Below are 11,520 nucleotides of genomic sequence, written 5' to 3' on the forward strand. Positions count from 1 at the left end.
CACCTCGGTAGAATATTTTAGGACTGAATTGTATTGATTCAAGAATGAATGGAAGTGGAATTGAGAGAAATTTGTGCAAAATTTGTAGCCCCATGGTCCATGACCTTTTGGATCCCTTCATTGGCTTCTAGAGGAAGAGTTGGGGCTGGAAATTGGCTGAGGAACCAGCTGGCCATGGTGGGGCATGGTCAAGGGGACAAGAAGATAAGTTGGAGACCAAGTGGCCCCCTCAAGCCTTGTTGCCCCCCTTCTCCTTCCTTCTATCAAGCCCTCCATTTCCAATAAGGTGAAGTTCCAAAAAATTGCGAACAGAAGCCAGCAGCCTCCCCCTAGCCCATCGACGCCCTTAGCCGCCCGCCGGAGCCACCGCACGCCATCGCTCGCGCCTACTCGCCCGCACGCGTCGCTCCACCCCTGCTGCGTCGTCCAGCCCTCTATGTTGTCATGTTGCCCTATTCGAGACTCCTCAAGCCACGTTGAAGCTCCTTGGACGCCGTTTAACCATCACCTGCCGCTGTGAAGTCCTGCTTGGACCGATGCAACCTTCGCCTGCCCGTTTCAGCCCTAATCAGCCACCATCCAACCTTGTTTTGCCCTAGACCAAAACTGAAACTCCTAGGTCTACAACTCACTGTTTGGCCCGCTTTGAGCCTTTCTAGGCCCCGCTTGGTGCACCCGCTTTGGAGTTTGTCGATTCTCTCCACCTCGCGGTCGTTGTGGTCCAATCGGATCGTTAATCCAGTGAGTTTACTCACTAATCTCCCTTAGGGAGTTAATTATGATTAATGGTTAGTTAGTTTATGCTAAGTATGGTTTAGGTGGTTAGTTAGAATGGATTCGCGATTTAGTCGTTCGATATTGTATGTTAGGTGATTAGAGTAGTGCAATTAACAAGTAGATAAGTCGTAGTATTTATTTAAATATGTTCAAAAAAATTTCAGGCCTGTTTCAGTATTTAATTAGGTTTTTCCAGCCTAAGTTGCATTTATTGGTATTAATTAATTAATTTCGGTAATTATTTTAATTAATTATTATTTTCCATAAATTAGACCGAAATAGTCGATGACCGGAATTTCGTGCTGATTACAATGGCATGTTTGGTTTATTTATCTAGGTGCTAATTTGTGCAATTTGAGTGATAATTGCAATTTTGGGTATTTATTCCAAAATTTATTAATTTATATATTTAATTAGAAAATTCAGGCGTTGGTTTACAACGCAAAAAATATTTTGATGGGCTATATAATTAGTGGAATTTTATAAAATAAAGATATTATATTTTTTGCTCAAACTGACCGTATACCCACACAAAATTATTTTTATCAGGTATTTTTAACATGAAGAAAGTAGGCCAAGACATTATTGTAATTGAGGAATTTAAGTGTGAAGCACAATGTCCTTGGCTGTGGGTGAATAATCATGTGATGGTTTATAATTGTAGTAAGATGACTATTGAAAGATGAGGTGACGTATGTTGTGTGTGACGATATGGGATGGGTCAAGAAAACCGCTGAACTTCTAGTAGGCCATGCTCATGGGTTCGTGATTAACTGATGAAGTATGGCTGTGCCCATGGGGCTATGATTAACGGCCGAAGTATGGTTGTGCTTATCGGGCCATGATTTACCACCGAACTTGGAATAGGCTATGCCCATTGGGCCATGATTCACCGCTGACCATTTAGTAGGCCATGCCCGTGGGGCCATGATTAATAGTTGGAACGAGTGATTGATTGAGATGTAGTATGATGCGTTCCAATTGTTGAGTGATGATTGCACGTATATGAGATATGAATTGTACTGACATGCAGAAGGGAACTGAGGCAAAGGTAAGTCCTCTGTCTTTTGCGTGCATAGGTAGCCTTTTGGCGTATTTCCTTCTTAGTTGGAGTTTAAGGGGTGACCTTGTTGAGACGTCATCTCACCCCATTGTGAGACAACATTTTCAGGTCCTTAGAGGACAATTGAGGAGGACCCGAAGCTTCGGAGTTGATGAGGAGGAGACCGAAGAATCGGCGAACATGTCTGGCTAGTGGGTTATAGGGCAGTTCCCTTTTTGTTGAGCCAATATTTTGTAAACCGCCTAGATTTGTGTATAAACCTGGAGTGTTTATAAAAGGCTTGTTTTGATTGTGAATTGTTGCTTGCTTTTCTATCCCATCTTGTTGTTGTCTAGGGATTTATTATTTGCTTCCACATGCGCATTAAAATGAATGGGTTGGTGATGCGTCCTGGGACGTCGCTATTTAATCAACCGCAGAGGGATGAGCACACGCTTGGAGGATCGGGGCGTGACACTATAATTGCTATTTTTGCTCATGCTCTAGGGGCATTGTTGTATGGCTATTAGACATCTAACGTTACAACAACAAATAGCATATCCATCCCACTACTAAAAGAAAGAAAGCACAATGTTGGTCATATTTGTTGTTGTTAGCAATTATAGTTTATTTAATGATCTTGATAACTTTTTGTGGAATTAAGTAGAAGCAGGTTACTATGAGCAGAATGAAACCAGGTATGTACAGAAATTACGTGTGTTGCATCTATCAGATAAATAAATAAAGGGAGATAGAAACAGATGCATGTAGATTTGTAGTGGTTTGGCTTGTAATAAACCTACATCCGCTCTTTCAAACTAATAACCATCAATGGGTTAGAGTACAGTAGTAACTCTTGAAATGTTACAGATGTAGCTTACGTTCTTTCTACCCAAAGCCGTTTCTCCTTGAAGCTTGGTAAATCACACTACCAGTGATACACGCGCTGCTACAATACTTATGCACTTCTCAAAAGACTATTAGATAGTGTATGACTCTTAGAGAGCAAAATCAATTGACTAGAAGATGTATGAAATATTCTTCTCATTTTTGCAGTTTGTTGTTGTCTATTCTTTTTTTTTCACATTGGCCAGCACTAGTCCTTTTTATAGATGACAATCTTCAAGTTGACTGTTTGACATATAAATGTAGTCATTACAAATTCCAATAAACTACCGCCTTCCTTCTACAATCATCTGATGACGTATCATTTGACCTCTCTTACGTTTCCATTGGATGCTTTCAGCAGTTATCTGCTCCGCACTTGACTACCCAGCGTTTATCGTGGGCACAATAACTGGTACACCAGAGGTGCGTCCTTCCCGATCCTCTCGTACTAGGGAAAGGTTTGAATTTATGATCGGTAAATCACAATATTCTTAATAAATCTCTCTCCATTTTTCCTGGACTTGTGAAAGACCTATTACTAGATAATTCATAGGTAGAGCCGAAGAATGTAAACTATACAACTTGCTTTTGTTGCCATTTTGAAACAATTAAAAATCACCGAAGTAATGTCTAAACCCAATGATTCAAGGCAAAGATAAAATATTTTGGAACAAGGAAATATCTTTTTTTAAATTGTCTCGACAACTAGATCCCTATCCCATAGGTACAGCCTTTGAATCAATAGAGAACCTTTTCTTCTGTATCTATATGAATCGATATTATTCCATTCCAATTCCTTCCCAATACCTCCCAAGGAAAATCCCGAATTGGATTCCAAATTGACGGGTTAGTGTGAGCTTATCCATGCGGTTATGCACTCTTCGAATAGGAATCCATTTTCTGAAAGATCCTAGCTTTCGTGCTTTGGTGGGTCTCCTAAAGCTTCTATAAATACGGATACCCCCAATACATCGAAACTCATTGCCCATGGATAAAGAAAAACCGTTTCAACATCAAAAACAACAAAAACTAGATGAAGCTACTGCGAAGGCTACGAACTTAGAAATGGAGAGTAAATTGAAGAAATGACCTTGTAGTAGTGGGGGTGGATTGTGAATCCACCATGCGCAGGTTTAAATGTAGTCATTACAGATTCCAATAAAATCGCTGGAGATTTGATCCCATACAATAAGATCTTCCAACAATCTTGTCATTTCTATGAATAAAAACTCCGAGTTAAGAGATAGTTTTTGTCCAATGGTATGATAAGTAATAGATTTGATTCTTCATAATTCCGGACCTGTGGTTTTCTGTCAAATTCCTTTAAATTTGTAATAAATAAGGGAAAGTTTGGGTCTTCATCATGTTATTCGTATATGACTGATCTTCTAAGTTTAGATAAATTGTAGCTTCCCTCAGCTTTACTTGGTTCTGCCTAGCGGTCCAACTGGCAATTCTTGTGTCAATCAAACTTCCATTTATTTTCCCAATCACGTATGTGAGTTAGACTTCCATAGATCCATTCACCTATATTGGTCCTTCAAGTCATCATGAGTTTTCATACTTTGACTTTTTCACCCTTAAGATCCCAAGTCTTTTAAGTTCTTTTGCATTGCATTAGGAATAAATTTAATGGTGTTGAATCAACAATGGAAATATGGATAGAAATAACACTTGCATCAAATCTTATGAGATAATTTTGACATTATTAAAATCCTTAGGGGTTTGCTCAACAATTTCCCCTTTTGTTATAATAACAAAATTAGTTACTTATATGGATGTGTCATGACCTTCCCAAAGCAATTGGGAAATGGTTAATGGATTACTAAGATTTTGAATAGTCTAGACTCTCTTAAACACATATCAATTCGCGACTTGGTTCAATTAATAAGAAAAATCAATTTATTTAGGAGTGGCACTAATAAATTATCGGTGGGTTGATTAATGATCCCATGTAATGGGTACATTATAGTTCCATACATCTTCAGAAATTGTTTTATTTTTCTGGCACAAGACTCTTTGAAGTTCTCGGTACTGATGTTCACAGCAACTAACAAGTCCTGAAAAAGATTTGTAAATCCGAGCTTTTGTAAGGTGCAACTAAGGCTTATAGGATGCGGTACCTATAATTTGTGGAGCATTGGTGATGCTGCCATTGTTTTTTACAAAAGCCCATGGACGTCGGAAGGATAGAATAGTGTGGACCTCAGGGTTTGGTTGAATGGTTGTCAACTCTTACTGTAAGAGCTGCTTCCAGTGAATAAGAGGATAAAACAATTAAGGAAGGCTAAGAGATTTCTATCACTTTCCTTTTCAATATTTCAACCAAATCCGAATATCCTAACAAGGTTGGCAATGAATCTTCTGGTTGGAATTTCGATAGCTATTAAATACTTATTGATTAAATACCATAATAACCATCGCAATTGATCAGGGAAGTCTTCTTCCTTCCAAATTAAAGGATGGATGAATGGATAGTCTGAATCTAATCCAAAAGGATAAAGAATTGAACCTTTATGGAGTTTGAATAGATCTATGTGGCATTGCCACATGAGGTTTTCCAGATTTTTAGTGAGGCTATCATTTTGGATTTGTTCGACAATCTTCTCGAGGTACTGCCAGCTGGGCCAATCTCGTATTCTTTCAATCTTATACTTTTCATTATGATGAAGAGTATGGAAAACACGCCTCATGATGTACATGTTGATTTCTGCTGGTGCCTTTGTTCTTGACAAGAAGTCAGCAAGCACATTCTTCTTTCCGGCAATGTGTTTAGTTTCAAAAGAGTATTTTGAAAACCATTCAACCCATCGAAGCAATTGAGAATGTGGGATTTGCTTCTGTTTAAACTTGGTCATTTGGGGAAAAGATACCATGTTTAATTCTACCAGGAAGTGATGGCCAATGGGATGGAATTCAAACTTTTTTATCCCATTTTTTACCGCCAAGATTTCTTTGAAAGTGGAATGATAATGCATTTCAGCTTGGGAAAACTTTCCACTTTTGTAAGCACATAAGTGTCTCTTACTATCAATTTCTTCAAACAGGAGTGCCGCCCAGTACTCATCACTAGCATCAGTCTAGAGAATTCTCTTCCCTGTTGATGGGATTTGTAATGAAGGAAGAGTCTGCATAATCTCCTTAAGTTCAGCAACTATTTTAGTCTGAGATTTTCCCCACGGTGGAGGATTCTTCTTCAGCATTGATTGTAGTGAATTCAGTAGTTTGGCAATGTTTGGAACAAAGTTTCTGAGATAATTAATTATCCCAAGAAATTTTTTTTTGATAAAAATTAATTATCCCAAGAAATTGCTGAACGTGCTTTGTCATAAAGTTCTCTTCAATAAATTTTAAGAATTCCTAAGCAATATATGGCTCTGGGTAGTATGTACCTTTATTAAGGTGCATATCAAGAAATTCAATTTCTATCAGGGCAATATTCATATTTCTTTGATAAAGCATAATCCCATATTTTTTTCATAATTTATGCAAACTGCCCAAGGATTCCTCATCAGGGCTGTAGAGCAAAATATTATCAATATATAGAGCTATGCTTGACAGAATTGGTTGGAAAATTCGGCACATGGCCATTTGGAACAAGGATGGTGCTACATTTAGGACAAAAGAAAGAACTTTTCATTGGAAATGTTAGTTTGGGATGCAAAACCCTGTTTTGGGTCTGTCTTCAGGATGGATGCCCAATTGCTAAAATCCAGCTTTAAGATCAAATTTGGAATAGATATGAGCTTTGGTTAACCCGGTGAAGAGGGAATTTCTAGAAGGTAAAGGAAATTGTCATCTTGAAGGAAAAGGTTTAGGGGCTAATAATTTATTACCAATCACATCTTTCTTCTGTTTTGCTCAGCTCGCTTATTGACAGAGAAGGCTTCACAAACCCACTGAGAATTTGAAATTTCAATAAGACCTTGTTGCAGTAGTTCCAAGCATTCCTTCTGAGCAGCAACCAGATGTTCTAGGTTCATTCTCATATAACTCGCCTTAGTTGGATTGATGTCTTCATTTTTCTTGAAGGGAAGGTGAACAAAGAACTCCAGATTTTCCCATAAAGGATGAGAACACTTTTGAGCGAATTCAAAATGAGATTCATAATAGGATTCTAATAACTTCTACATGATCGGATTTAATAGATTTATTTGGATGAAAAAAATCTTTGGATATTGACAAATTCAGAGAATTGGTCTTTAAACTTAAGACATTTTTCAGGAATGATACGAAGCTGGGAAATATGAGTCATGATGTCCCAATCAATGATCAAATCTTTGTTGGGAAGATTGGATCTGAAATTTTTTGTGGTTATGGAACACTAGGGAAATAACAGGATAGTTACTGGGGTAGTTCTTATATTCGTAGAAAAAGAATCTCCTGAGGCAGAATTGAAATATTGAACACAAGAAGTCCAATATTCTTCAAGAAGAACTTTAGTGTCTAAGATTGAAAAACATTCTTTAGTATCTATGAGAGCAATGATAATGATAGGTTTAGCGAACTTTGAAGTAAAGATTTTCATGGGAAAATAGGGACAATGAATTTGGCTTGAAAATATGTTAAGTTTTTGTTCCGTTGAAGTAAGAGATATGTGAAACATGTCCTCAGAATCTGAATCTAAATTACTCTCACCAAGAGTTTGGTAACAAGGAATGACACAAAGAGTTTGTTCGGATGGTTCTTCATCTGTAGAAAATAGAGATTTGATGTCATCATTTTCAAGTGAAATTTTAGTTTCAATCTCTATATGATGTATCAGATGATTCTGATATTTTCTTGTTTTAGGGAAATTTTTGGCAAAATGCCCTTTTTTTATTGCAAATGAAGCATCGGGTTGATTTCTTGTGGCCTGAGCAATCTTTCCTTTTGCGTAGATACCGCAACTTCTTCTTTCTTCGGAAGTGCTTAGATCCATGTATGGATTTCTTAATCCGAATTTCTTAAAGTGCTTTTTTCTAGAAGATTTTCCACAAGAACGATCACAATCTCGCTTGGAGCATTTAATCTTCAACTTCTGGCGAGAACAGGCCCCATCGAGTTCTTTGTTGTCCATGAGATAAGTTTGGACCATTTGGAGCTTTAAACACAAATCATCGAGGTACAAATGGATTTCTTGTTGAATTTCACCCAATGGGATGTTTGCAATTCTTCTTTGTCTATTAAGAAAAGATCTCTCAACCTGCTGAGATAATTCTTTGGGAATGGAAGTCAAAAAAACTTGCTTTAGGTTTGGATTAGCTCCAATACCATAGAAGAGTTTGAGCATTTCTCTATAATGCTTATCAAGGTGCATTTTCTAGAGAGAGCAGCATTTTCTTTCGAAGAATTCTCTCCTTTTGAACTCATGAAGAGCATAAGGTTTTCCAATGAAAAAATGATATAAGAGGAAAATGATTTTTATAAGAAGATTTTGGGGGTCTTTGTCTAAGTCTTTCATTCACTTTAGGAAAATCATTGGAATGAGTACTTTCATTGTTTAGATCCAAACCATATTTGTTAAAATAGGGTATTTGAGCTTAAAGAATTTTCTCTAAAGTTTTTTACCCTTTGGAAAACTTTGTAGAAATATATGAAATCTCCTTTTTCAAACATTTTATTTTCTTTTGAAAGAGAATCAGCATTTTCTTTCAAACATCATTTTTCAGACCCTCAAACTTTTCTATCCAAGAATTATCTTGTTGCCTGAACTTTGAATTTTCCTTCTTTACTTCGGAAATCCTTTTAAGAGAGGATTTAAAGTTGAGGCAAAGTTCATCTATAGACTTAGAAACTTTAATAGGAATTTCAGAATGACTTACCTCAATTTCCTTGTCATATTCCGAATTTGTGTCTGAGTCTGAGTCTGACTTTGAGTCTAATTCTAAATGAGCCATCAGATAAATGTTTGCAAATTCCTTTTCGCTTTCCTCAAATTTTGTGTCACTCCAGGTTTCTACTTTAAAAGCTTTCTTGTATTTCTCATACTTTCCTTTCTTCTTTTTCAACAAGGGACAGTTAAGCTTGATGTGTCCTTTCTTCTTGCACTCGAAGCATATTACATCATTGCTTGTTTCTGAAATGGCTAATATAAACACCTAAAGGGGGGTGAATAGGTGTGAAAATAGATTTTGCAAAATGCAAGAAAAATACTTTACTTTTAACAAGTCTAATGAACAACAGACTTAGAAGAAGACTTCAGACTTTAACAATTATTTAAAATCGCATAAAGATATCAACGCAAATAAAGTAAAAGAGTTTAGGGAAGAGAAAATGAACACAAGATTTATAATGGTTCGGCTTAGAATAAGCCTATGTCCACTCTCCCACGTTGACAGCCTTCTGGCTGGTTTTCATTATGAATCGAAAAGGAGTGTACAGCCTTAAAATCTCGACTTCTCAGTGAAGAGATTCTACTGCTCTCACAAAGTCACTCTCTAGAGTTTCTCTCTTCTTCGAATATAAGTTTGAGCACTGTAGAAGGAAGAATAAGTAATTTGGAAGCTTCAGACTTTGGAACTCTTCTTTCACACACACCTTCGAATGAGTTGAGAAACCTCCTTAAATACTCATCTATGCCTTCTCGACCGTTGGCACTTTCCAAAGAAGTTCTTCCAATCATTCCGTTGGACAGAATCAATCAAGGAGATCTCAAGCCAATTGAAGATTGAGATGAAAGTCCATCAATCATGAGCGCCCATATAATTAGGATCTTGGTTTTCATAAGTAGATTCTTTTCAAATAAGCTTGCCTTCCAAAATGATTTGCTGCTTCAAAATTGATTCCAATAAAGATAACCAATATGGTAGGTGATATTTCCAACCAGAAAACCTGATATATCCTTTACGTACTGAAGCCTTGAAGGAAGAAAAATAATCTTGAGTTTGAGTATGTCTTCGTTCTTCTCTTAGTCTAGATCTTCGTCAAAGTGGGCAGACTTCTGATGTAAGATAGACTTTGAAGAGAGTTACACAGAAGTCTCGCATACTTCAGAATAGAATTTACATAAGTTTTGTCAGCTTCAAAACATAATAAGAGTTTTGTCCAACAATCTCCCCATTTTTTACGGTGACAAAACTTTCATGCAAATTTAACACTTATATCCTGCAAGACACACTTTAGCAACACATGAAAACTTATAATAACGACATATTATTATAAAACTTATTTGTATTGATTTTGCAACCACGAAAAACATATTAGTCATGACAATTTAGAGTTCAAGGATTCAAAAACTACAAAAGTTCAATCCAAATCCAAATTCACAACCATAAGAGTTAACTACATAACACAATCATTCACAAAAGTTGATACTGCCAAAAAGCAAAAACAAAAACACTTAAATATGTTCTCATTCTCCCGTTTTTTTTAACAACAAAAAGAAAGAGAGTCAGAATAAAAAAAAGTGTGAATAAAATGGATAAAAGGAATGGAGTCATTCAAGGTTGTCTTAGAACACAAACAAGTCGGAAATCCCTCAGCGACTACACTGCCTCCTCAAGCTTTTCCTAGCACTTATGATAGACATTCTCGACTTTAGCTACATTCTGTGAAGCCTGTTGATTCAAAGTCTGAACTTGAGTATCTAGAGATTGTACCTTGCTAGTTAGAAAATCTGTAGTAGATCTCAAGGTAGTGTGTAGCTTTTGAATCTCAACCTCCATTGCATATTGCTAAGCTTTTATCTCCAATAGGAGCTCTACTATCCTTGGATAGTTTGCATAAGGTTCTGTTTGAGCACTAGCTTCAGCGAAGTAAGTCTGTGAGGGAACATCAACTTGATCGAGGGTAGTTTGTTTTGCACCCGGACTTGGAGTTTCTGCATCAACTTCAAGGAAATGAAATGCGAAAACATCTTCAGCATCTGCAGGAGATCTACTAATTCCATCACTAACAGTAGGTACAATTTGAGGAGTTTTCTCAACATCTCCCCCTGCTTTGGTGCCTATAGGAGGAGAGGAGACCTCATCTTCTTAAACCTATTCCTTCCCAGCACCAGATCTCTTTTCTTGTTCAGTTTCTTCTCGTGCAACATTTTCCATGTTGTCTGCAGAGTCATCCGATGCTAGTATTGCACCGGTGTCTCCTTTAGAATCTTCATCTTCATTCTCCTTTTCTACTGATCGTTCAGCATCACTCCCTTCCTCTTCTTCTCGATCTCTTCCCTCTTCTTTTATTGCTTCAGAATCAACATCTTCATCCTTCTTTTCTACATCACTCTCTTATTATGCTTCTTGTTCTTTGTCCTCTTCTTCAATCTCCTCAAAATCAACGGAACCTCGAAGATTTCGCAAGGCCAGCGCAAATATTGTTAGATCATCCTCCTCTTCTTCATCTATCAGGAGGGTAGACTTCTTTTTCTTTGAAGTTGTTTGGGCAACATCCTTTCCTTTTGGCTTCCTTGCAGTAGTAGATCCTTCCTTGATTCTGCTTGAGGATTCCTTCTTCAAAAGCTCAATGGCCTTAGTCAAATCCTTCAGCCTCATTTCGGAGATCATCTTCATTCATATCTCCATAGCACTGACAGTTCTTGAGCAGAGTTGAGAGGGAAACTGGATTTGAAAGTGTCGGAACAATTTTGTAATCAAAGCAAAGTAAGGTAATTGTCCTTTTTCTTTCATCACAGTCCTGTACATATGTAAGAAGATGGTGTGTGGCAGAGAAAAAGGGATTCCATTGCAAATGGCCTACATGATCTGTGCTTCAAATCAAGAGACATCAGTTTTGAGGGCTGCTTTGGGTCTGATGCAGTTAATGACAATTTTGTGCAACAAAATGTTTGATGTTGGTAATCGAGAGTATGTGATACTCCCACTCAACAATCTGTCCTT

The sequence above is a fragment of the Eucalyptus grandis genome, chromosome 7, assembly GCF_016545825.1.
Source record: "Eucalyptus grandis isolate ANBG69807.140 chromosome 7, ASM1654582v1, whole genome shotgun sequence".
Classification (NCBI taxonomy): domain Eukaryota; kingdom Viridiplantae; phylum Streptophyta; class Magnoliopsida; order Myrtales; family Myrtaceae; genus Eucalyptus; species Eucalyptus grandis.